The 26,964-nt window shown below is 37.3% G+C and overlaps 1 protein-coding gene and 1 long non-coding RNA gene across 4 annotated transcripts in view; both read right to left on the minus strand.

The window, feature by feature from the left end:
* ZSWIM6 (zinc finger SWIM-type containing 6) overlaps nt 1-26,964 on the minus strand; it is a 110,206-nt gene that overhangs the window by 80,736 nt on the left and 2,506 nt on the right. The window lies entirely within an intron of this gene.
* On the minus strand, nt 440-26,958 carry LOC117243710. Its single transcript, XR_004495537.1, has 2 exons — nt 12,398-26,958; nt 440-12,211 (listed from the first exon to the last, which is right to left on the minus strand). It is a non-coding gene; the product is annotated as an uncharacterized LOC117243710 (long non-coding RNA).

Below are 26,964 nucleotides of genomic sequence, written 5' to 3' on the forward strand. Positions count from 1 at the left end.
AGTATCATCAGGTTTTTGTTTCACTACTAAGCTTACTATCTGAAAAAGCTGAACATCTTGATACTAACACATGCAGCTGCACCTATCTTTAGAAGTCTTCCTAAAATAATCACCTCCCCTAAATACATCATGGTTTTCTACTTTCATTTAAAACAGACTTTACTTCTGTCTGCTTCTTACCTCTTGGATTGTTTTAAGCTTCTATTTTTAGCTGTAGAGGATAGTTTGAGAACTGCAAACTCCTAAAGTATTACAAGAAGTAAGTAAATTTCAAAATAATCTTCTAAAGCTCTTTCCAATTACTCTTTAAGTCTTTTGATTTCAGAAGATATTAATCATTATTTTTGAACACTTTAGTTGCCAATTACACAGTACTATAATTACATACCTCTTTAGACTCTGAAGGAAATCATGTGTTTACATCTTTGTTCTCATTCACTTTTTTTTTTTTTTTTTTTTTGCTGCACCTTTTTGCATCCTAATTTAAGAATGTACTTTTCAGAGCTAGGACTGATTGAGTTTACACAGGATCTTGCACAAAATGGACAAAATAATAAATACTATAGACTACAGTACAGATGGCTAATGGCAGAAATGAAAGGGAAATACTGGAGTGACAGTGTACTCAAGCACTGAAAAAACCCTTTAATCATCTACTGACATTTCCTCTACTATCAAGCCAAAGATGATGACTTAACTCCAAATAAATTATTCTTTTAAAACAGATGATTATAAAAAGCTTCTAATAGAAAAGGAAATCCAGAGCTAAAAAACCCAACACATGAAAAAGGAAGTGAAGGGAAGCAAAAGGACAATTTACCTTAAAGATCAAATAGTTACAATCACTAAAACTATCAATTTAGGAGCTTCATTCTCATCTCCAAAGAGAAATACTAAAGCAGTTCTTATAATCAAAAAATAGCTTCTATTTTTATTGCCATTAAATATAAATCATTATATTCATATATATATATGTATTTATAAATATAAATCACTATATATACCTATATTTTATATATTGCTAATATTTTTAAAGTCCAAACTCCAGTACTAAACTGCACCCTTTTTAAAGCTGGCAACTCTGAGTTCTATTTAATGACGAAGTGAAGTCTTGCATTTCTTTTTTGCAGACTAAGACATGTTTTCTCCTGTGAACTCTGCCCTTTCAAAATATCTCCTTCTTGATCATATCTACAAAACCAATTTTCATTCATAAGTGATCTAAAAAAGGGAATTTGAAAAAAAACTTAATTTCTCTCCTTCCTACAGGTATCCTGCAATGGATAGTCAAGTACACAAACAATCAAGTGCTACCAGCTTGCATTGTGGCGTATCAAAGCTTTAAGCATCAGCTTATTTCATGAACTCTGACACAGAGTGATGGACACTGCAGAGGGAACATTTTCCAGCCAACTTGAATATATTTCAGAAAGCAAAGCAGCATACATTCTTTTTTTTTTTTTCCTATCAGCAAAAGATGGGAGTAGGAAGAAGCTTGTCCACTAAAGCTTTTACGTGGTCTTTTTTACATGCAGAACTACGTCAGCTAAATCAAATCTCTGAAGGAATCACCTGAAGGAAAGGGACACTTGTCAGGTATTTCTGTTCTTCCTTTTAGTTTTGGGTGGCAGGAGATGGTTAGTTTTTCCTCCTTCCATCTTGTCTTTCAGAAAAGCTTCCCCAGCAAGGCCTAATGTAATTTAAGAGCCAGCTAGGAGAAACTGGGTAAGCCAGACACAAAGAGGGGACGCCCCACTTCTCCTTAGAAAAACATTTAGCATAAGCACAGGTTAGAAGAAATAAGGTAATAAAATGTTTTATTAATGGTTTAGGATTAGGATTGGGAAATCCATAGCACCTCAGGCTAACATACCTGCAGATGTGACCTTGTGCATTACTTTCAGTGTTAGGGAAAAGGCAGAAGATGGTACCAGCCACTGACGCTTACTTTTGTTCCTCTTCTGTCTCATCAAGTTTTACCAAAACTCTTCTCCGTGGTTTTTACATGGTCATTTATCTGACCAATGAATGGACCCAGCCAGGAGGGGGAAAAAAACCCCACCCAAATAAAAAAAAAAAGATAAAAACTTTACCATGTTTCACTAGTTATATTCCTTGATCCACATCACCACGCCAGGACATACATTAAGAAAACCCAAACCAAACCACTTCTGCATAAGAAAAGGAATAGCCAAAGACATAAGAAAGCAGCTGAGAGCAACTCCAGCTTCTACTGACATTGAAAAAAACTTAAGTGAAACCAGTCAGAATCACAAAACATATACAGAGTTCCACAGCCCATGGTAAAATGTACTTGCAAACATTTACCATATCTTGGCCATTTTAACAGGTTTACACTAGTATAAAATGTACATTTCAAAATAAAATTGGCTAAACTAAAAATGCAATAGCTTCTGTTCAAGTCAGTGAAAACACACATCCCATTAACATTCATTCTCTCCCTACTGCATTTCCAAGCAAAAAGCTCAGAACCTACATGTCAGTTAAATTACCCACATGACACAAGAACACCTTTCCCAGAACAGTTTTTACTCCTATGACTACCCTCAGCTAGGAGACACCACCAGGTACTGATCAGGAACACTTCCACAACCTACAGATGTTCTGAACGCACAACTCTACTCCCTACAATTTCAAGTGAAAAACACCAAGTTTCCGCCTCTGCATTTCATTAGGACATGGTTCAGGGTACACACTGCTAGTTACTCTCTTTCAGAACAGTTTTGTAAATATCTAACAAGAGTTAGACGTGTCTTCTTCAAATGTCAAGCACCCGCAAGAGATATAAACCCCACTTATGCAACCTGCTGGAGTTTATTGTGCTATCTTCTGTCCCTTAAAAAATGCTGTGCTAGTTCAAACTCAAAACTTCATTGTACTTTCTGCCCAGAATACAGTGTTCATGATAAAGACCGATATCCTATAAGGAAGCATATTTAGCTACTTAGAATGGTAACTCTTGCAACTGAAAGAGTGTCATCATCACAGGGTTAAAAAAAATGCAAAAATACAAAGACAGTATATTATGCTCCAGCAGCACAATCCTAAAGCTGTGTATTGAATAACAGAAATCGCTATACAAAAAAAAAAATTCAGATACTTAAAATAAACACAGTTCATAAGCTGCTAGATCACTACCTGTTCAAAAAGACACTTCTGAACAATTAATCCTTCTTAATAACATTTCAATGCTCCAAAGAAAGTTTGAAACATTCTTGCCTTGCACCAACATAGAAAAGCTAACTTTGGAAACAATGGTATTACTGAGACAAAACATAAAATAAAATAAATAAACAATGATTCAAGTGCATTGAAACACTGAAGGGTAACTTTCATATGGCAAAATTAGGAGGCATTAGTGAGTGACTCAAATCCCATCCAACAAATGTCAAAAATATGGGTAACACATTTACTATCCAAGAAAAGCTGCCATTATAGAAAAAAAAGAGACACTAGTAAAATCCAAAACTTGCAGAATGTCATCACAGCAACACTACCACCTACAGTAATAATGTCCAGTTAACAACCAAGCATTGAATTTCATTTCCATTTACAGAATGCTGTGTGGAGAAGAAGGGTCATTAGTATTGTGGCACACTAAAGGATTTTATCCCAAATTAAGGATAGGATGTTAAAAACAGAAAAGACCATCAAAGCTAATGACAACAGTACTGAGGTCTCAGGGAGTTTGATCCAGACTGCTTCTGTTAAGGGGCAGTCCTACTGGGACAATGAAGTTCAAAGCACACTAGCAGCCACCCAACCTCAAAACAGCAACTCTTGGGAAGCCTCTTGAAGCTTCCCAACAAACGAAACATCAGAAACTGGACATGCAAAATTGAGATGTAGAACCCAACCCACCCTTGTGTAAGTCACCTTCTCCAAAGTTCTTTAGGGAAAAAAATAGTTCCCAAACAGTGTCTGTTTTCTCACAAGACCCATCTTCCTTGGAGAAAAGTATCCTACATTTTAACACAAAGGATTTAGCAATAATGAAATATGAAACATTTACAAAGAATTTGCTTCTTGCTGTTCCTAAACTACCATATTTCTCATGGATTATGTTATAATCAAAAGTCTCTACTTCAAACCTTCACTGCTGTTACTTCAGAGAACGCAACTTTTTAGAAGTATTTTTCAAAGAGCAGCCTTTCCAGTCTTATTACGAGGTGGTAGCAACCTCAAATTTATCTAGTATCATACTTAAGTCAGTATGTAAGGGCATAAATTTTAACAAATTAGCCAAAGCTATGCCAAAATTCCTACTGAGAATCCACTCCATGTCTCATGTGCCAAGCATGAGATTGAAGGGACAAGTTCACTAAGTATTGTAGAAAGTGAAGACATAAATGGCTTACAGGTGAAACCAAAACATTTAACTAACCGTTGTGACAGATTTGGTTGCAGTGACAATGACATATTTGGCTGCAGTAATATCTTCTTCTAAGATCTTTCCACTTCTAAGGTGGAAAATAGTTCTCTTATTTTATCTTCTCTCTTCAGGAGAATGTTGGCTAGAAGAGGAGTGTCACCTCCCTGTCAAATGAAATCGTCTAGGTAGAATCTACTGTTGTACACAAACCAGTTTCTCCTGCTGTTTCACTGCCTGGCACAGAATGAGAGAATTGGGAAAGATATAAGTCTTCATCCTAGCTGCCTCATGAGACATGGACGAAATAACAACTTCTTAACCTAAGGGCACTGAAGTAAAGACAGGGACTCTGTTCTGGCTGAACAGAAACAAAACTCCTCAACAAAGCTTGAACCTCACCAAACTATATACTGTCTTCCAAAAATTTTAGGAAAAAGCAAGAAGTTAGCCCATCCTGCCACTCTTACTTAAGAGAAAATGACCTGAAGCATGTACAGCCAGAGCAACAGACTGATTTGCCTTCTTACATCTTTTGATGATGATACCCTTCTGTCACCTTGACAAAACAGATCTTTATACACAGAACTGTATAAAGTGTACAGAACTTCTAAAGACAACCTGTAAGTAAGAAACACTCCAATATTGCTTCACTTATACTATTCTCTAGTGACAAAGATAGTGTCCTGTAGAGGCACAGGACTAGAACAGAAGCAGGCAAGATTGATTTATTAGTTGGTAATTTCCTCAGTGGGGAAAAAAGAAGAAACCAAACCAAAACAAAAACACTACAGACACGGTTGCACAAATAGCCCTGTCAAACCAAGTTTCTTAGACCTATATAACTTCGTCTTTTGGACTGAAAATATCCATATATCTCATTTGGCTGGGTGTTTAAATACAAACCCATTAAGATGCTCTCCAATCCTTGAAATCCATTACTATTTAATTTCAGCGTGGATTTGTAGAACTCCAAACTCTCTTTTATCTATTATTACTTGAAAGAATCTAATTTGCTCTAGCTGCCTTGTACTCAGATATTTTCTAACAATTTTGAAGACTGATTAAAGTAATTTTAAGGAAGATGCAGGGCAAAAATTTGTATCAATAGATTTGTGAAATAAATACTTTGTTGAACATGTTGACAGTGTGAAGGGAACATGAATGAACAAAGCTTACTTGTCACTAATGTAATAATTCATGAGTCTTCTGCTGTACTTGAGATACTTTCCTGTGTGGCATCATACCAAGCATTTAACATTTTTATCTAGTCTCACATCTTCAGTAATTCATTATACAATATATGAACTTATCTTTAAATACCATGAATTCTTTGTATTACATTCAAGCTCAACACAACATCTATTTCTATTAGTATATTAGAAATTTCTATTAGAAATAGTTCTGCAGTGTATTCTAAAGCACTTAGAGTCAGCCATGCCACCTCTAGCATGATCTTTTCCTTAAAGTTTATCACTATTTGTTCAATATACCTTCTAGAGTATGCATGAAAGCTACACTTCAGGGATTCCAAGTCAGTTCAGGTGATGTAACAAATACTGCCAACAAGTAGCAAGTATTTGACAATTAGGTTGTGGCTACAACTTCATCCTTACACATCCAGAGGTAATGGCATAACATGATTGAGGCTTTCCACTGAACATTCAAAGATGTAACAGGATCTTCACTGCTGGTGGAGAGAGCAGAAAATAAAGCCTAAGTTCCCCTAAAGGAAGACCACTTTAAAAATATAAGGATTTGCATATATTAGAATTCTGAGACAGGTGCAGCCACATAAACTGGAGTTCTAAGTCCACTGCTTCCTTACTTCCAGAAGAAATTGTAGCTTCCTTCTTTTTGTTTTATTTAGGAGGAATTACGTCCAAACATCTGTGATGCTCTATCATTACTGTACTTCAGATTTTCTTCTGAGAGCATGGACTAAAACTTTGACTGCAAGGTGGTATCTGTATCTGTTTTATCCTTACTTTCTGGACTCCCAACCATGCACTTCTGAAACACAACCTGAATTTCTCAAGCATAATCAAAAAACCAGAACAACAAAACTTTATTATAAGAACAACTGAAACAACAGCACACCCTAAACCCAAACTTTAGGAAAAAAAACATTTTATTTTTTTTAAAACTCTATTGAACTATTTATCTTCTGTAAACATAAGTTACTTCTCAAACAGTAGGAAAAGAGCAGAAGGAAGCACAGATCAGCTATCTGCTGCTCCATTTGGAAACAAGCTTCTAGATTGAACTTTTCATTATGAAAGCAGAAAAAGTCGTCAGTGCAGAGTTGGCATTTAGTTATCCCTTCACCTGTATGAAATTGCTTACGCTGCAAGTCTTGCTGTACATGGAAGTCACACAGACTGAAAACAGAGCACCTCTGGACCACTTTCAAGAAAAGATCTGTGGTTAAGAAAGGAAACCTTAAATAATTTCACTTTTAAAATGTAATTTTGCAACTATTTTTCTTGACATTTTCTCTAACTGTAATAAACTGTAAAAAATAAAACTTATTAAGGGTAAATAATCATAGACTTGCAAACTACTTACACAGCATTCTCTGTTCTGCACTGAAACATTTTTCAGCATTTGGCTAGAAAGTAGCCACTCATGCATTTTGCAGCTATCATTTTTGAGTTTAGTTAACACATAGTTGTAGGAGATTCTTCATAGCATTGATTTACATTCTGGAATAGTCAGAACTATCCTGGTATTTGTTGATGAAAGGGAGATCAGGAAAGGAAAGAAAAGGCAAGATCCTGACAGATAGCTTTCTCCACCACTGTTTCCATTTCAGCTGAGGCCAGTAATGAAACCAGAAGGTAAACCACTATAGAGCTTTCTTCTTGTTCTATTAAAAGCACATAATAAAAAGCAAAGCATGATTTTTTTATTGCATAGAGGAGAAAAAAAATAGCCAAAACTTCTCCAAGAAATAGCCTCAATTCCTCCTTACCCACACTTCAGTCTGCTCAAGATAATCTGAGGGAACCAGAGAAGTGTGAAAAAGAGGCAATCCAGGTAAAACTTACATAAGTACCCTCATGCCTCAGGATTCTTATCTGTGGGAACTAAAGCAACCAAGTTCCAGTAAGCAGAAATCCAAGCAAATCATCGAAACAACTATAACTGGTAGAGAGAAAACATGCTAACAGAGAATATGCAATTGATTCATTAACTTTGTAACTCATCACAAATTAAAGGAGCATCAAGTCTGACCTCTATCCACTAAGAGAACAGTGTTAGTGCTGGTGTTAAAACCTCAAGCTTGAAAACTAACTCCTGTTAAGAAGGAAACTGTTCCAGTTACACTGGCTGGTAATTGCAGAGTTATGATTGATTTTTAAGGGCTTTCATTTCACTTTTGTTTGGGTTTAAGGGTCTGAAACAAGAACCAGTTAAAATGCTCTCTTCTGATTGTTATTTGAAGCAAAGGCAGCTAGTGGTATCCTGGGCTGCAAGAGGAGGAGTGTCACCAGCTGGTCAAGGAATGTGACCCCTCTGCTTAGCACTACTGAGGCCACACCTGAAGGTGCTGTGTCCAGGGCTGGGTTCCCTATTACAAGACACACATGGACCTACTCAAGTGAGTCCAGCACAGGGCCACAAAGGTGATTTTACTTTATGAAGCACCTCATCAAGTAAAAAACAGGCTGTGACTGCTTGGTCTGGTCACTCTGGTGACAAGAAGGCTCAGGGAGGTCTCATCAATCTGTACAAGTACCTAAATGGAGAGCATAAAGAAAATTGAGCTACACTCTTGTCTGTGATGCCCAGTGACCAGATTATGGGAAACACAGGAAGTTCCTCCTAAGCAGAAGTAAATTATGTCTTAGTGACCATCACCCTCTTCCTTACCAGTATGCCACGTCTTTAAACTAGACAGAAATCTTGGGAAGGAGTCAGATAAAATTACTGATTTCTCTAAGACCCTACATTTATTGCCCCAACAGTTTCATAAGCAGGCTAGTCCTGGAATGCTACAGTCAATATTCTTCAGCCTTGATTGAGAGTTCAAAATCCCAGAGACAGAACTATTTTTCTTCCTAGATTAACTCTGCCAAAAAAAAAATTTAAAATAGACTAAAGAGTTTCAATTCTCACCTAATCACTTAAGAGAGAAAAAAGACAAAAATAAATGAAAAAAATCCACACTACAATACAACCCAAGGAGACAATAGTGTTAAGCTCTATTGATAACTGTCAAAAAATTCTAGAATGTAAATTCAGGTGCCAGCAAACACAATGACAAGTGTTTAATGACAAAATATCTAAAAGCTCAAAAGAAAAGGGGTAGCGTTTTTGTTTTAAGAATCTTATTCTTCATGGAACAGTAATTTCTTGAAAGAAATCAGTGATGACCTGTATTGTGTTTTTTAAAAGACATTTTAGTGCCAACAAATACAAACATGCACAAAGTTATTAGCTGCATAACTGCTGCTGAGCTATATGCTTGCGTACAAACTTAGGTACAAAATACTCTACAAACCTGACTTCACCATTTTGAAAATTAGATGTAAATTCTGCAAGCACTTGATCTTTCATTATGTTCCATATTAGTAGTATATGCATTACAGCACATGGAACTCTTGCAAACTCAGTTTAAGACTCAACATTGCAAGGTTTCATGTTCTTCAACTGCAGATGCAGCCAAAGCTATGTTAGTGCAGCAATGTCCAGTGACATACAACATGGACAACAGCGCAGGACAACCAAGCCCCAGTCTTTCTACAGAGACCAATCAAATTGCAAAAGCAAACTGCAGCTTTTAGTAAGCATTACTGCATACAGATCTTCACTGAATGAACTGTATTTCAAGACTAATAGATTCCCCCCTTTACAAAGTTTCAAAACCAATCCATAAAAAATGCAGTAAGAAAAAAGAACAGATCTAAGCATCAAACTCAAAAAGAACACAATGAAGATTTCAAATTACACAAGTTATGAAAAACTCTAAGTGAAAGTCACGGAAAAGAAACTTCATCCAATATTTATTTGCAGCAGATGATGAACACAGTACAAACCAGTAATCTGGAGAGAGGGTCAGAAAAGCAGGAAGGGGAACATCATGATACCAATATGCAGCCAAAGAGAATCCCAAATGATCATTGACTTCCAGAAATTCTGTTCTACATAACCCAAAAAGTGCCTTAAGAAGCTGACATTTTTTGCCACAAGCAAGATTAAAGAAACGGAAACAAAAGAGTGTTAAGTCTACAATTAGAGATGTGTCATTTTGACTTACTGGGGTAATCAGTGATTGTCATCCATTATCTTCCTGTGTCAAAAGTCAGCTTGGCTTTCTCACTAACACAGAACATTTTGAACAGTGAAATCATTGTATCATTTAGTGTTGAGCCTGCTTTGCTTTGACAACCCTGTACATGTCAGTGAACTGTTCTAAACAGTTTTCAAAATGCATTACTATGCCCTTTAAGAATCCTAAATTCTTACTAGCTTTCACTCCTTACAGGCAATGTAGTTGAATAATTGCAAAATGAAGTGATTTTATAACAGTCTAAGAAGCTTTGAAAATGGTGGTTGTAACCAGTTTTAAATTGTTTTCTATTTTCAGTGGATGCACTTGTCTTCTGTAAAAAAAGCAACCTAAACACTCAAGTCTGCTGTAACTAAGCTCAGTGTCTTCTATATGCAAGACAGAACTGAGAACCATAACATTTTTAAGACTTCATAACTGGGGCAAAATGGAACTAGATAAAAAATGTAGTTTAATTAATACAGTGTAATAGTTTATTTTAATTAGTGAATTTGATTTTCAAAAATTTTTGGTTTAATATTAAGTATCAGTTATTTTATTTGAGATCGTAACTCAGCTAAGTTTAAACTAAACTAAACATTAATTTATTTTTTTTTTTCAAGGAAGACTTCCAAAGCATTCATTAGCACCTATTTTAAAAGTGGCAGCATGGCATGTTAGAAATGCCTTTCAAATTAAAAAAGAAACTAGTTTCTATTATTTTTCAGACTGGCAAATTCATAACAGTTTATAAACTGAAGTATAAAAACAACTGGTTGCCAGTTACAAAGGCAGTGATAAAAACTTTGTTTTGTTCTTCAAGAAATTTTGAAGGTTGTGATAAAGACTTTTTCATTTTGTTCCCCAAGGAAAAGCAATTTACTTTTAGCAAACAAACAAGTTCAAAGTACAACACTACCTTGGTCCATCTGTGGAAAATACCACTTTCTATATGCCATTTATCCTGCACAGTGCAATTGGGCAGCCTTCTTGTTGCATTCAAATTCCTTTTCTTTGTGCATGAAGATCCTGACTTGATTTTGTGGCAGCTACCCTTCAAAGCAGAAGAAGCATTTCTCCCTAATAAAGTTCTCTCCAAACACTGTTGCTGAGCCAGAGTGAAAAGGCAGAATAAACAAAACACTGGAGCTAAAGTAGTCACACACAGCTAGATCAAGACTTTGTGGTAATGGTTTAGGCACTCAGAATAATTGAGGGGGCAAGTAGCATTCCTTTAAGGTTATCTAAGTAATAACACATATGCAAAATAAGCAGTATCATGTCTATGGAAGGAGATTACAAAACCAAGCACATCAGATACCAGTTTACAAACATCAGGGGTTGCTTATTTTGAATGAGTATTTCGATAACACTCCCACATAATGCTGAATTCAGGGAAACCCAAGGGCTGTAGGACCTACAGGGTTTATTTATTTAATCTAGTTTAACCCCAATGACTCCCCCATTCCTCACCACAAGACAAATCACGCCACGTGTGCAAGCATGTCCATTCCTCCTTTTTAATAATTATTCTCTGTGCATTAAAGCTTTTTATACAATCCAAAAAGCAGCATACAAAAGCATACAGTTTTATTTGCTAAATATTAAAATCCTTAAGGATAGTAAAACAAAAATAAATCCTTGCACTTCAGTAACACCACAGCTGGGGGAATTAAGTTTACAGATATGTTTCCGACCTGCACTCATGCTGCCAGCTGCCTTTACATCTGTGTTCTGGGAGTGGGGAGGGCAGGTCTTTCCTACTCTGACAAAGGTCTTTGTTCTACCCAGAAGCCAGCTCACCTTACCTCTGAAAGCATGAGTTTTTGTCAGCTGTTCAAACAATAAACAGCTGTGGATGTATGAAAAACCTATTACTACTGGCAAAAAACAAAAGCTGGCAAGTAGTTTCTGTATTTATAATGCACAAAAGTCTCCAAAACACATAACCATTTCAATATATTCTGAAAGATTTTTTTTCCCCTTCCTCCCACACCTAATCTTATAAGCCTTCAAAATTAGCCTGTGCAGACAGCACAGTAAATGTAATTAACTTCAGAATGCCAAATTATAGCGAGTCTTCCTGCTAACTGCTAATATGAAATGAGAAGCACAGTCATCATTTCATATTACCCAGGGCTAATGAAGATTTTCCTAGAGGTCTTGCTCATCCTTTAAGTGGACTAGGTGAACTGATATAAATCTAACAAGAATCTAACAATAAATCAACTCTGAACACTGTCAAGAGAATAAATACGTTATTCTACTTCTCAGGCATGCTCAAGAACTTAGTAAATTTCAGTGAACTTTTTAAAAATCACAGATTCCATTCGCCTGCCATGTTTTTTCTCTTGAATAACCTCACAATTATAGTAGTTTCCAGTGTGATGTATCATTTCAGGTATAACTTCAAATGATGACCAAGATACAGCACACATACTTTATCCACTTTTCTGAGGAAATACATTTTTTGCTGAGTGACCAGGCTGAATGAAGCCACTCCAGTCTTCAGGAGAGGTTCCCCCTTTGCATTCAGTTCATCCTCTCTGTATGAATCAAATTAAAATAGGCTTAATAAAGATGTGTCAAACTGTATCCATAATAATCAGAATGTAACAAGATAAAAAAAGCCTGCAGTAATCAGGAATACATTTCAAGATTTTAGCAATTAAGAATTGAAAGATTTCAAAATATTCACAACCACTGCATCTCTGGAGATCAGTGTCACTTACAAATATGTGGCTTAAACTGCAGCTGTCTTTTCATAGTAAACTGCTTTCAGTCTGGGTTTATCTTTGTTTTTCCATCTCTTCATTACTACATGGGAGGGGTAAGAAAAACACAGAAATGAACTGAAACTATCATGAAGTTCAGTAAGAAACACAGTGTAAACCTGTATATTCATCATAATTCATCAATCTATACATATTTTTCCTTAACTGAGGGATGCTAGTATTTCTAAAACTGACAATCTGCTTTTAATGCCTCAATTTACTAAGTGTTCACAATGGTCTAAGTCATGAACAGACACTCCTATCTAAAAGTAAGTTTCATACATGTGATTTAAATGACCTTTATGTTCTGAGGCCTCCCAATAGTAAAGGTTTCAATGATTATGCACAAAACATCTTCTATTTTCTTTATTACCCAGTGCTGCATTGTACTTGGGAAGATAATTATTAAAGGACATTTCCCACACTAATTAATTTTGTGCCTGTTGTTTCTGCCCAAGTACATGAGCTAAAACAGCTCCAGTATTTGCATCCTGACTCTGTGACATATTAATCTTGATGGAAGCTTATCAAATCAGTGTGCACACTAAGCTTTTCTGGGATGCCATTTCACAGAAATTGCACACTAAAAGTAATTTCATGAATCTCAGTTCCTAGTTTGCACACAAGTTTGTCTTTAAAGATGAATACATTTAGGGAAACTACTAGATGAACTACACCTACTATCTGCACAACATAACCACAGTAACTTTAGCCTGAATTCAAACATCACCTAAGGTGACAAAATTACAGTAACAGTTTTAGAAATGGTAGTAATCTGAAACCAGCAGGAGCCCCTGCTCATATGTTCAAATCTTAAATCCAAGAGTTGTCTTAAACTTCTCTACTAGGTCAAACAATCTTGCATAACTTCACACCTACTGCGGCAACAGAAGAAACTATGCACAAGCACAGCTGATGGCACATTCACCATTCCATGGAAATTGCCCTGTGGATAGCCACCCAACAGAACTTTAGTCCTTGGTAGGAAGTGGTCAGGTGTCTTTCAGAAAGGTGAAAGATAAAGGTCTGAAGAGAGGAAACTACAGTGAGCAGCTAGCTGAAACACAGCAGCTTCTGGCCATGCACCCACAGGCAGCATTCTCACCTACAGCTGGTGTGAGATTATTTACATAATGCTTCTGGAGGACTTTGGCAAGGATGGCAAGTGCAGAGTCAAGATTCCTGAACCAGTTCCACAAAATTCTGAACTTGCAAGCAAATCTGTATGCAAAGACTTAAATTCATGGGATTTAGTGGTAGACTCTTTTTCAATCAACCCAAGAGCTGCAATGAGACCATTTACTTGGACCTGTTCCATCAAGAAACCCCAATCCAAGTAAGTTTTACATTTAGTAGTATTATAGAGACTCACTCAACTGCAGCACATAAAAATTGCAGATTTATAATCCTGTTTTGAGTTTCCAGTAAAACAAATGCAAAAAAAAGTTTTCCCCAGATTAAAGATAAAATATACCAAATTATGAGTAAAATGAACAAAATACTTTTTCTAGAATTACATTAATTAAAATTACAATCTTGGATTTGTGCAAATATAGAAATTAAAGTACAGGAAGTAACTTCAGAATTTCATGAAGATACAGGATGTCTATAAGCTCTGCTCCTCTCCTCTTCCTTCACCCAGGTCCCTTCCTTACTGGGATTGTGCTTGAATATAACTTACCCAAGCTTCAAAATGGAATGCTTTTGTTGTATTTGACTGTGTTTAAAAATCCTCCTGCATTACCCATGGGGATTGTTCTTTCTCCTATTTGTTAGTTTCACGTGAGCAACAGCACTGTGTATAGCTCAAAAACCTGTTCTGAACAGCCAATTTCCCCTGATTGTACTTGTCTTCAAAATAGCAAAGCAGAAGTAGGAATAGAGATGGAGGAGTCAAAAACAAGATGACCTTGAAACCACAGCAATTGGTACAAAAACTAAAAGACTGATACACCTGGGTGCTTTCCATTCTCCTAAGCAGACAAGAGCTCAAACTGGTACTTCTTTAACAAACCTGGCTTGCAGAAGTCATAGTCAGCTTCCAAAGTACCACATTAAATATCTCTGAATGGCCTAAAATAAGTCATGACAGAAACTACACATCCAATTTTATACAATTAGCAGTGGAGCTATAGAGCAGGAAAGATACCGTACTACATAACTTCCCTTTCCTCAAATAAGAAATGTTTAACTTGGGAGCCTAGACAAGCATGCACAACAAATACCATCTGCAGAGATTTGGAAGGATCTAGACACTTCAGTTAGGGTTGGAGGTTATGCAGGCTCCCTTCTTCCAGGAGACAATCTAGAGAGGTAAAGAACCCTGCTTAAGCATTTCATAACTTAAGGACCCTGTGTCCTGCTCATAAATGCCTGTAACAGTCTCACAGCCAACAACTGCCTAGTCAGAACTGTAGGAAGCCTCTAGAAGTGAGCAACCCAGATGAATACTTCTTCACTAAGGCAGGCTACTGCTAAAAGCAAGCCAGTAATAAACTTTGATCTCCCACCATGCAAGCAGTTGAGAAAGCCAAAGCACTCTCTCCCCGACAGGCAAGTACCACAAAAAAATCTCTTTTTATGGTAAAGGAAGCCATTTCTGCCCTAAAAATGTCCTCATCTGCACTGTGAAGTATGCAACAAGGCTTTCATGCACTTCTTCTCTCCACCAGTTACGGGCAAATGAAGCTCTGCATTAGTTAATTCCATCTGGAATAGATCACACATTGACTTTGAGTCCTGAAAACAGATCATTTCAGTAAACACACCTCACTTACCAAAGCAGCTGTCATTTAGCTTCCACACTACAGAAGTTATACAAAAGCACCATTCTGCTCTATTACTGTTCTACTTGGGCAAGCAGTAATGACACTGGAACACCACAAAGCTGTTTCAGACTCTCAGTAAATCCATATCAAAAATACTTATTTTACAAGCAGTAAGGCTTTTTCTCATCTACAAGCCCGGCCTACAAACTCAGCTTGAAATCTCCACACTGTATTTCATCAGTCCTTTCTCAAGCATTATTACCAGTAAAAAAAAATAGACCATGTCAGACACCTGAAGTCTCTGCTACACCACTACAATCCTTCAACCTCCAGTGATTCTTGAGCGGCAGTAGATCAAGAAGCAAAGAAGAGACTTCTCATTCTTAGTTATGTTGGCTCAGCAGGTCTAGTCACACAAAAAGCTGTGAACACTTACTTTGCAACAGATATGATAAAAATAAACAGGTCAACAGCTATGATGAAAATAAACACAAAACACATGATTTGGACACCAAAAAACAGCATAATAATAAGAAAAATTACTTCTAAAATCTATATTGTAAGTATGCTGAAGTTCAGCACTGCCACAAAAGAAGAGGAAATGTATGACCTTTGAAGGCAAAAAATACCTTTTTCCACAGCTATGCAAATAAAGACAGATATGAATTTGCACAGTTGGATTAAATGGTTAGTTATTTCCTTCCCCTTTCCTTCTTGAAGTAATCATTTGTCTGGCTTTCTTTTAACCACTGATGAAGTGTGGGAGAGGTACTCGCCATTTAGCCAAGATTTTGTGCCACAAAACAAACAAACAAAAAAACCAAAACCAAACAAACAAAAAACAACACTGTGGATGAAGTGATATGGAAAATAGCTCACTCATATATGCCTAACACAGAGCTCAAGCTCAGGAAAGGCCTGTCCTCATGACTCTGAAATAAAAATGTTGCCTCTTGCCATAGGTGAACTCCCAAGCACAGCAGATACCTACCTCCTTTCCCCAGGCAGCACTTAGGGCTTCATGTCCACTTTAGGCCAGTCTAAGTGTGACAGACAGAAAGGAGCCCTGCCATTCTCAGTGCCCCCTCTTGCAATTTTCTCTCCCTTACTCAAGAGTAGCATTTTCTTGGCCAACAAACCAGGTAAAACCCACCAAGCAAGATCTGAATTTGTAAGCAGGCCAGTCATCTGGCTCACCATGCAGCTCCCTGGCACAAGCTGAAAGCCTGAGAACTGCAGTGTTCCTTTGACAGCAGCCTGCATTTAAGCCCAGCTAAAGCAATCACGTAACTTCAGGGTGAATAACATAGCGGTCTTCACAATGAAGTTCGCAAATGGCAATCACAGAAAACCTTTCCAAAATACAAGTTTATAAGCACAGCAATGTGCATTTTCTGTTCAGAGTTACACAATGAGGCACAGAGAAGTAAATGAGCCATGGCTCAACAAATGAGTCAGTTCTTTTATTTACCATACTCATGACAAGTATTTCACCATGGAAAAGAATTATTTTGATAGGCCTGTTTTGTAGTCTGTCCTTGGAGGAGTTCACTGAGTGACAAGAGATTGCAAGCCTGCTGGAACAGGCTCTTGGAGAATTCCCATGCTCACAGACACACTGTACTTCTGTGCTTCCGTATCAGCAGCTTTTCTTAGGGCAGCAAGCTTGGTCAACCAGTAACGCGCCTCAGACCTAAGAAAAGGAGCAACTGGAAATGTAGTTACAACTTCTTGCAGAGTTTAAGGCCTTTGTCACTTAGAATCTTTGTCAGGCAATCTAAGGTTACCAGCCTTAAGAAGAAGACAGATACCAGGCCTGAAGATGTGCCTGAAATCCATATTTACAAATATCAGAAACTACGGATCATGGGCCTTGTACAGCACACCACACTTACACAGGTTTTGCAAGCTGGTACAAGACCCTCCAAACAGCTGACATGTATCTCTCAAGCCAGTGGGGACCCTGTGTTACTGTACCATATCAGGGCCTACATGCCGTCAGCAGCACACTGGACACCACTGTTCCACACCTACAGCACACAAACATTTCAAGAGCCCCCTGCTTGCATATATACCCATTCCTGACAGAAAGCAGCTGACCAAAGCTGCTTTTACTAGTGCATGAGGAGCTGGTCAATGCAGAGAATATGGTGTGAGGGCAGTGCGCACTGCAGAGAACAAGCCCGTCAAAGGTCTCTCCAGCCTGCATTAAAAATGCTGCTGCTGACTCACATTATTTGTACCCAGCTACTGATGAAGATTAAATTGCAGTCTACTTCTGCAGCAGTCCCACCTCCAGCCCACAGTACAAACAGAGCATCCCCACTCTGCTTCTGATACTTCAAACCAGCATCAACCACAATACAAGTGGATCTCCTCTTGACTTTGTCATGTACAAACATCACACACCCCAAACCCCAGGCTCACGAGACTTTGTGCCTTACCAAGGCTGCAGGACATGCTATACCTCCTAGGCTCCTGGAGCAAAGCATAGCTATACAAAAGCTCCCCATGCCTACCAATCAAGCTACATGTGCCAGGCTAATACACAGACACTCCTTGCACTCTAATGCTGCTGATTCTCCCACCTCACTCACCCATTAACTATTGCCTGAGGTGCTTTCATTATATCACACCACCATCTTGTCCCACATCACCCTCTCACTCCCACAACGAAGTCACTGAGTACACCAAGGCCCTTGCCTGGAATGTGGTTCTGCCATTGGGCCCTTGCTGGTTCCAGCGCAGTGTATCACACTGGGATGGTTCTCACCATGGTCCCCAGTGGCAACGTCTTCTGGATTCAGGTTCATGTATCTTTCAGCACTTCCCAGAAGATGTTGATTCCCCTCCAGAACTTCAGACTTCCATAGATTTTTGTGCTTCTCATTTTACTTCCTAAAATCACAGCTTAGTGTCTCATTGCTCAGTCATCTTCCTCTGCTTTCGCAGAATTTTTTTTAAGTGTTTCTCAGCACTTGATCTCTACCTCCTTTTGTTATTCAATGAGGGAGGGGAAGATAGATATAACAGGCATGATTAACTGAAGCACAAGCCCATGATTCACATGTATTTCCACTCATCCATTCTAACATTTCAGTAGCTATCATTTCACACTTTGAGTATCAGAAAGGAGCAACTTTGATCTTACTGACATCTTGCTCTCTTAAGTGTTTTCTACATACTAGGAATATTCAGCTTTCTGACAACAGCAGCACCCTTCCTTGTCCTGCTGGACAGACACAAGTCCTTCCTTTTAAGTACAACAAGACTTTGTATCTCTTCAGTACTGAGATTACAATGCTCACATCTGTCCTACATTTTTGGTCTTTACCACTTATACCCCCTACCAGTGTTTAAGTTTGTCTTCCATATGGCCTCTTATCAGCAGGAAAAACTTCCCTAGTCCTTCTGATCACCACTGCAGCAACTCTGACAGTTGTCTTCCTCTTTCCCCTTCCTACTTTTGTCTGAAGAACTGTCCAATGAAGTTGTGTATCACTCTTCATCAGATTCTTGTCTGCACTCCCCATCCCAGGTCAGGACAATATATAAGTTCTGGGGAAAAAAAAAATCTGTTGTTCACAAGTCTGGGTGCCATAAATATTCACTACTGGGGGGAGGGGGCCAAAATAAGAAACCAAGTCCTTCTTACAATATACAGTGCTTTAAAACTAAGCCATTTAATGTCTGTTCAGGAGAATTAAATTACAATTTGTAAAAAACTTATAGTGAAATAAATTCAGTTACTATTTTATCAATGAAAATTTAATGCTATGAAAAAATCTCTTTCAAACAGTTGTACAAGATGAAGTCACTGGTTTTGTTATACCATCAGTCAGGCTTTCATCATATTTTAACATAAATACCTTCTGCTAAAGTAAAATCTGACAAACACCCTTCAAATACACAGGTCACCATTATCTGAAAAATGGAAGCATTACCTTTGTGCATCAGATATCTCTTATTTATAAAACAAACTGGAACAAAAGGTTGAAAAAGTGAGAGGACACCCATTTCCTAACTTAAAATTATTTAACAGTATCAAAAGCTATAGAAGAGCTAAGTTACTGTTCGCTAACCTATTTCCCATCTTGAATGCTGTGTTTCTTTTTGTAGGAAAAAGTCTATCAGCTTCCATGCTTTTGATAATGCCCATTAAAAGTAGAGCGTATAGGGGGGACAGTCATTCAGACTACATCCTCCTTAAATATACCTCATCAGGCATCTACTGAGGTCTTTGACCTCTATCTTACCCTAGGAAATACCACTTCCCCACTTATCTTCTTGGCATCTCATCTATAAAGCATTTTACTCAGCATTTTACCGTCTTTCTTCTCATTAAGCATATATTATTCAGTAAGACAAACTCTTGTTTGCTCCTAAACTCCTCTTTGCTCCCTAATACCAAACAGCCACATTTATCATCTAGAAAATTACCTAGAAATCAAACCGGTAAACTACTGCCAGGATACATGACAATTTAAAAACTGATCACTCAAAACTGTCAGTAAAACTAAGTGGTACCCTGCTTCTAAAATTTATACATATGACTAATAAATTTATTCTCAGCTTCCTTATCCCATCAGACTGTCACAGCATCTGTTACACCATGTCCCAGTCTTAGTCACTGCCTGCCATTCATGCATTAGCACATTGAGCTGAATTCACCTCTATTAATTCATGCATTCATATTTGACCAGGAAAGCTGCATGATTGTGCTCTCACATATCATGGCTTGCAATACAAAAAGATAAAAAAACAGCTGTGCATTTTATGTCATCCTCCTGCTGTGGAGGAAGCAAAGTTGAAGTTTTGGGCTTCTGTATAATATAGCTACACTAAATCCAGAAACAGAATATAATATACTTGATACTTTATCCCCAGGACACTAACCATACACAGTTTGCAAGGTTTCAGTTTACGATCTAAATCAGTGGAAGAACTGAGACTCATTTTGCATGTACCACAGCAGCAGCACAGCCAGTTGTCCCAGCTGTCAGTGGTAATAAACGTACTTCAGAATAAAAGTGTTCCAGTTCTTTTTCTTCTTTACACATTATATTACACAATTCATTTAAGCTATTGATTTTTCCCTATTCTTGAACTTTTAAAATCAGCAGACTCTGCAGAATTGTCCTAAAGAAGAACAAACCACGTTTAATCCAGCAAGCATGGTCACTAAGACCAGCTTTGTAAATATGCAAATGAGTGTTTTACTAAGACTATTTTCCATCCTCCCAAAACACTGCATTGTATTCCACCAATAGGAGAGCAAAGTCTGATGGAACTGGTGCGGAAGCAACCAACAGCTTACAGTACAGTTCTCCACTCAACTGATTTCCTCACATTTTCCAGAATATCCTAGATGATTATCTGTAAGTGCATTTGGTAAAGAATTCTTAACACAGATTTTATTTGCTATCCTTTCATAGTCACAGCTTCACATAAGTGATAGAAAGGACCAACAAGTAAGCTTATGAAACTCTAAAGACCACACTACCTGTATTTATTTATACTACTGACAAACATACTATTAATCCCATCATTAATCACTGAATATGGACCAGTGCTCCATGCACTTCAGCCTAGTCAAAATATCGAAGTTGAATGTAGAAATAAAAAACTAATAATAAAGCTCAGAAGCCACTTTTGACAAGAGTAAGCTAGAAGCAATGAGTTTAAAAAGTTTGTGCTGCCACTAGGCCTTGCACATATAAAGGAACATTGCTATGCAAAAAGAAGGCAGGTCATAAAAGAAGAGTCAAACCCTAAGCATACAGAAATAAATCTGAGAGCCACTGCTGAAGCCTTTAACACAAAGCTAAGCTTTTAACACAAGCTTAAAAACACTAAATAATTAGAATATATGCAGATTTGATCCTCTACTCTGTTACCGGCTGTATATTTGTGTCACATCCTATAAGTGTTTATCCAGTTTTAAATGCCTTGATGGTCTAATGTTTTTTATTCCATTAGTCAGTGTAAATTAAACATTGTAGACAGCTGCACAATTCCTGCATAGTTCCTGCAGTGTCACTGCATTACTATCGGCTGTCAGTAGCCAGCTAGCAGTTAAACTTGGCACACATACAAAAAAGTGTCTAATTTCTTCGAAGTCATACAGTTACACAACAGTTGATTTTTCAGGCCTTTAAAACAATCCTTTGAATGCAAATAACTTTTGTGAAAAAATAAAGAAAAAAAACACAAAAATATATATTAACATGTACTTCTGTGAAATATCTTACTATGCCATTTCCCCTGTTATTTTTCCAATGATCCCAAAATGTATTAAAGGTCTGACACCAACTAACAATGAAAGATGACTTATGTAAACAGGTGGATTGTTAAATAAACTAAGAAAAAAGGTAAATCACCTGAATTTTTGGAACATTAATTCAGTAAATGAGCTTCCTATTTATCTGATCGGCTAGCTCTACTAGTGCAATTTTAAACTTACTGACAGGTTTTACTGCATACTTCCAATTAGCGTCAAACTTTTTCAGCCATTGCCCTTGCATTTCCAAAGCAGAACTTCAGGTATTTCAAGACTGTCAAATACATTCACTTGTAAAGAGGAATGGAGGCTTAGATTGAAAAAAATGGTAAATAAATAAATAAACTTTAAAGCGACAAATTAAAAAATCACACTCTCCTATCTAAAGCATGTTATAGTGTGCATCACAATTACTTCAAAATACACTTTAAACGCTGCTGAAATCTGCCCTCTTTGACAATTTGGTTTTCACTTTTCAGAAGTATTTAATAAAGTGTTGGTAAAAATCCTCCTAAACATTAAGAGACTCTTTAGTCTATACTGAATTGTGTCACATCAGAGAAGTCTTTTGTATGCCCACTCAGCTCTTATAGCAGGCCTTTTATCAGTTCTGACTTAACCACAGAAGAATTCTCTACACTGTAGTTACTATTAGAAGGCTCAAATCCTCCAGTCTGTTTGCACACTTGCACAGAATTCAGTCAGAAAACAACTATTTTAAGATAGTGATTTATATCTCAGCTTTTCCAGACTTTCCAGCCCTCCACAGCAGGGCCAAGGCAACAAAGACTGGATGCATGTTGCTGCTTCAGAGAACAGTACAGTAATGTGCCGCAAGGCCATCACATAAATCATGGTAATTGTCATGTAGCTGGAAGGAGAATGCAAACCAGTGTACAGCACCAGCCAACATCGCTAGTGATCCAGGTCACAGAAGGTTATGAAGCCACATCAAGGGTTGCATACATACCCAGCTGAGAACATTTTACATATGTCGTCTTGGACAGTAAACCAAGAGGAAAAACTGGAAGTTCAAGGAGACAGATCTCTCAGAACAAGTGCAGTTGTTGGACAGCACTCAAGTATTCACGTGCTGTCAGGCTGACTGCATTCCAGGCAATCAGAATTCACATTAAATCTGTATCCATGCTGCACATGAAAGCTTTTTAAGATTTCCAATTAGTTCATGTCACAGACAGCATATTCATAAAATAGGATAGCTTTTGTCAGTTAAAATAGTGTGGTCCTTTTTTTGATTTGGCTTCTGGGTTTTTTTAAAGATACAGTAAATTCTCCTACCTAACCCCGGCAGAAAATAAGCTAAACGGAAAGCAAGTTAAGAAATGTCAGCTGCTTTCCTATACTACTGTAACTTTGCATTCATATTTACACTACTACAAAATGTCACACTTTATCTTGACATCACTAATTACCTAGATAGCAGGTGAAACTTAAATTGAACCCATGAAGACTTATCTTAGAGTAGGCCATCTACTATAGTTCATCCTTCAACACTAAGAACTGCATGTGACAGTTTAGGATATTTTTTCACTTGAATTTTTTTAATTAGAACTTGACCAGAGGCTTAAGTAATGGTTTTATTTTAACAGGGACATTTATAAAAGCAAATGATACAGCAAAATGCAGCAACTAGCTAATGATTTTTAGGGAAACCAGTTTGTCTGATGTTCTCCATCCCAACAGCCCCAGCCTACCCTCACGCACAGATTTTGAGTTTTAATCATAGTTCACCTCTGAAAGTTAGCATACAGGGAGAGAGAGCAAATGCAGGCATCAGCTGCTGGCATGACAAGCGGCTCAAACTCAAACATTGGTACATACCAAAACATCAGATCATATGCAAAGATGGAAAAACTTTCTAAAAGGAATGGAAGCTTTGAAAATGAAAATTGTTTTCTTGGAAGTGAGGAAAGTCTTGAAATTAAGGGGAAAATGGAACACAAGAAACATGAAAATTGACCTAAAACAAACAATGGAAAATTTTGTTACATGAACCAAATACAACACTCCTGCATAAAAGATTTCTTGTTGTCAAAATTGCGACAGTAAGTGATTAGCAATTATTTTCCTTAAAAAATTAATCAATTCTGAAGCAGTATTAACATTGTCCAATTACATTTATCCTATCATTCACAATTACATAAGATAGTATACACAAGCTTTATTTTCATATCTTGAAATCACTCTTAAATACTTACATTCTCTTGAAATACAGATTAGCTATATTTTAGAAAGCCTGAATTAAAGGCAGGAGATGATTTACAAAGCTTTCTCAACTTCAGTGGTCTTGAAAGACAGCTATTTTACTTCTTTAGCTCAATCTTTTTTTTCAGAGTTTCCAGAGAAATGATTCAAGGTCAAGGACAGTGTATTAGAGCACACACACAGAAAATAGCTCACATATTCCCCAATTAACACATTGCATTCCAAATTGACCAAGGAAACTGGAATGCATTAGATGTATCCCTTTCAGGAAGAAATATTTAAAAATTAACTTACGAGCTTCTGTTCTGTACCTTGGAAATAGCAGTAGTTATTTCTTAAAGCAAACTGAAACTGGAATAGATGAAGGCATTTTCACAAGATTCTACTAGTCTTGGAGCTAAGTCAAAAGAAGTCCAGCAAAAAGACAGACATCTTTTGTTTACACCTGTACCACAATATTGTATTAACATATTCTGGATTACTTGTTTACTCTTACATTCCAAACCAAACCCCAACTTAACCTGACTGTGGAAGAACATGATTGTTCTTTCACCATGTCACCACACAAAATTCTCTTCAAATAGGCAGAACTTAACACAACCTTTTCCCCTTGGAAAAAGGTCACTACACATACCAGAACGATTTGGTATCACAGGTCAAGAGAAGTTAACACTAAACACAGTGTCTGCACTGCCACTAATGAAAGACTTAGTTTTGTCACACAACTCAGTACTACTTTCATTAAGTAAATCCTTTACTAAATACATCTGTCCCACAGATTTCAAGAACAATTACATATATATAGCACGCATCAGTGAGGATCACTGTATCTGCTCAAAGCTGCAGTTTGACTCACAGCACAGTATAACATTTGTGCCACCTTTGCTAATAAAATAATTGCTATGGTTTTATCAACAGGAAAAAAACAGTGTTTCATGTTATACCACTGACACTCAAACAGCTGAGTCCCAAAAGAAATTACTTTTGTTTTACTTGCTCTGCAATTCCAGAAACTTTTGGGGTTTTTTTCCCAGTAAAAATTGCTAGGAAGAATCAAAATTTTACTCAAATCATTGTTCACTAAAAGGATCTGAAATCTGCTGACTATAATATACATTCCATCAGAATTACATGCAGCCACCAACACCGTCTTCTAAAGCCTTCTCTTGCTCCTGCTGAAAAAAATGGCATCTCCTGGTTTTGAAAGCAAAACAAATCCCCAGTCTTTAACTTAAGAACAAATGAAAGAAATATCAGTGACTTTTACTCACTATTTAACAAAGAAGAAATTTTACTTTGCTTTTATCTAAGAAGTATTTTGGTTACATCCCCCAACTGGGTATCCCTGAGGGGCTTCCAAAACAGGAGCCTGCAACTCCAAGCCAGTGATGCTCTCCAGCTGAACCTCCTTCCACAGACAAGGCATCTTTCTATCTTATAATATTAAAATCATATTCTAGAACTGTGGCAAATGCCAGTCAATGAATTCTTTATGTTTTTCCTCCCCAAGAATCCCTTCCCTCCAACTCACTCCCTTGCCATTCATACCTAAAAGGCATGACTTACCACAGTCACAGGGCCTTATGCTACCATGGGAAGAGCTGTAACTCCTTTAAGAAAGGCCTAGGCCTGTATGAGCAAGCACGGTCTACGGAACAAAGGCAAACCTACCTCAAATTACCAACACACAGGGATACTGTATGAATACTTGTATGACATATAAAAAATTTTTCAAGTACTTCTAATGCAGCTGCAGCAGTGAAGCTGAGTTTTATAGCACTGCAGCCAAGGCAACCTCTGTCTTTCTCCAACCAAGAGTCATACCAGCAGAGGCACAGGGGCTTATTTCTTCTCCTAGAATAGCTGCATTAAGGTCTCTCGCCAGGTCAGCTGTGCTATTGAGGGATCACACCTCTTCCTAACCTTGACAGCCACAGCTGTGACGACAATACAGTACTGTGTGCTAATTCAGGACTAACCTCAGAAACCAAATATACACTTTGCCATCTAAAACTGTCTGCCTGCTCCTGGCATCTTTACAAATTTGGCCAAATGAAACACAGACAATTTCTAATCTTCCTGCCAGATTGTTGTATTTATTCACAAAGTGCTTTCTTGTTTGGACTGTAATTTTTACTAAAAATACTTGCTTTGAAATAAGTTAAACAGATGCATGGTAAAAAAGTTGTTCTGTGCAGTTGGGAAGGTCTGCGTTGGGAGCATGAATTCTCTGACTTCTTAAAAATAAACGAAAAAATAAAAACTGTCATGTCCAATTGAAGCATATCAAAAAGATATAAATACATCAATAAATCATATGCAAATCAAATTCTGAAGCCATCTTCTTAGGAGAAAAATCTTTCAAAATTAACTGATACTAATTACTATGCTAGGACAGCACAAATAAGCTACAAAATAGGCTAGCAGACAGCCTTAGAGCCTGATTACCAAGAACATTACTTGTGTATATCATTAATTCATCATCCTAATTTTATTTTGGATTTTCTTTACAACAAGACAACACACACAAGATTGTGTTAGTAGGCACAAAGCAGGGTCACATGAAGATTTTTAGCAAACCTTAGATACAAGGTTTGTAAAATCTTTCTGCTTTAAACAATTTAACATGATAAAATTGTCAGAATGTTTATTCAGGGCTAGACTGAAAAATTTAAAAAGCAAAATTCAGAAGAAAATGGTGCCATTTAGCTACTGGTGAACTGAAATTTATGCACCTCTCAAATCAAGTCCCACATTTCTGTTTACAGTAACACTTCAGGTTAAAAGTAAGGCTGTTAGAACCGATATGTAATAAAATGAATTTTGTCCAATAACTGCACTTTTCCATAGTTCAACAGTAAATATTCACAGAGTTTCCATTACTCCCACTGCAAAGAACGTAAGTTCACATTTATATGGTCACTAAACATGCACTTACATAAACTTAATTCTAAGTTTTCATCAATGCTACATATTCAGCTGTATTATATGGAACCAATTCCATTCTCTGCGCAACATAACTCACTCTAGAGTTGAATTGCCTTTAACAGTTGCACCTTTCTGCTTCACAAGGAATATCTTGTCAGCAAGACCTGGTCTTAATTAAGCTACCTACCCACATTACACAAGAACTTTCCTACAGCAGGACCCAGCCTACCCAAGTCCTCCCCAACTCCCTTGTCAAAGACCTCTGTCAAAACAACTGACATCTTTTATATCTCCGGTTTCCACTATTTTTGAACAGAATTTCA

The sequence above is a fragment of the Parus major genome, chromosome Z, assembly GCF_001522545.3.
Source record: "Parus major isolate Abel chromosome Z, Parus_major1.1, whole genome shotgun sequence".
NCBI classification, from domain to species: domain Eukaryota; kingdom Metazoa; phylum Chordata; class Aves; order Passeriformes; family Paridae; genus Parus; species Parus major.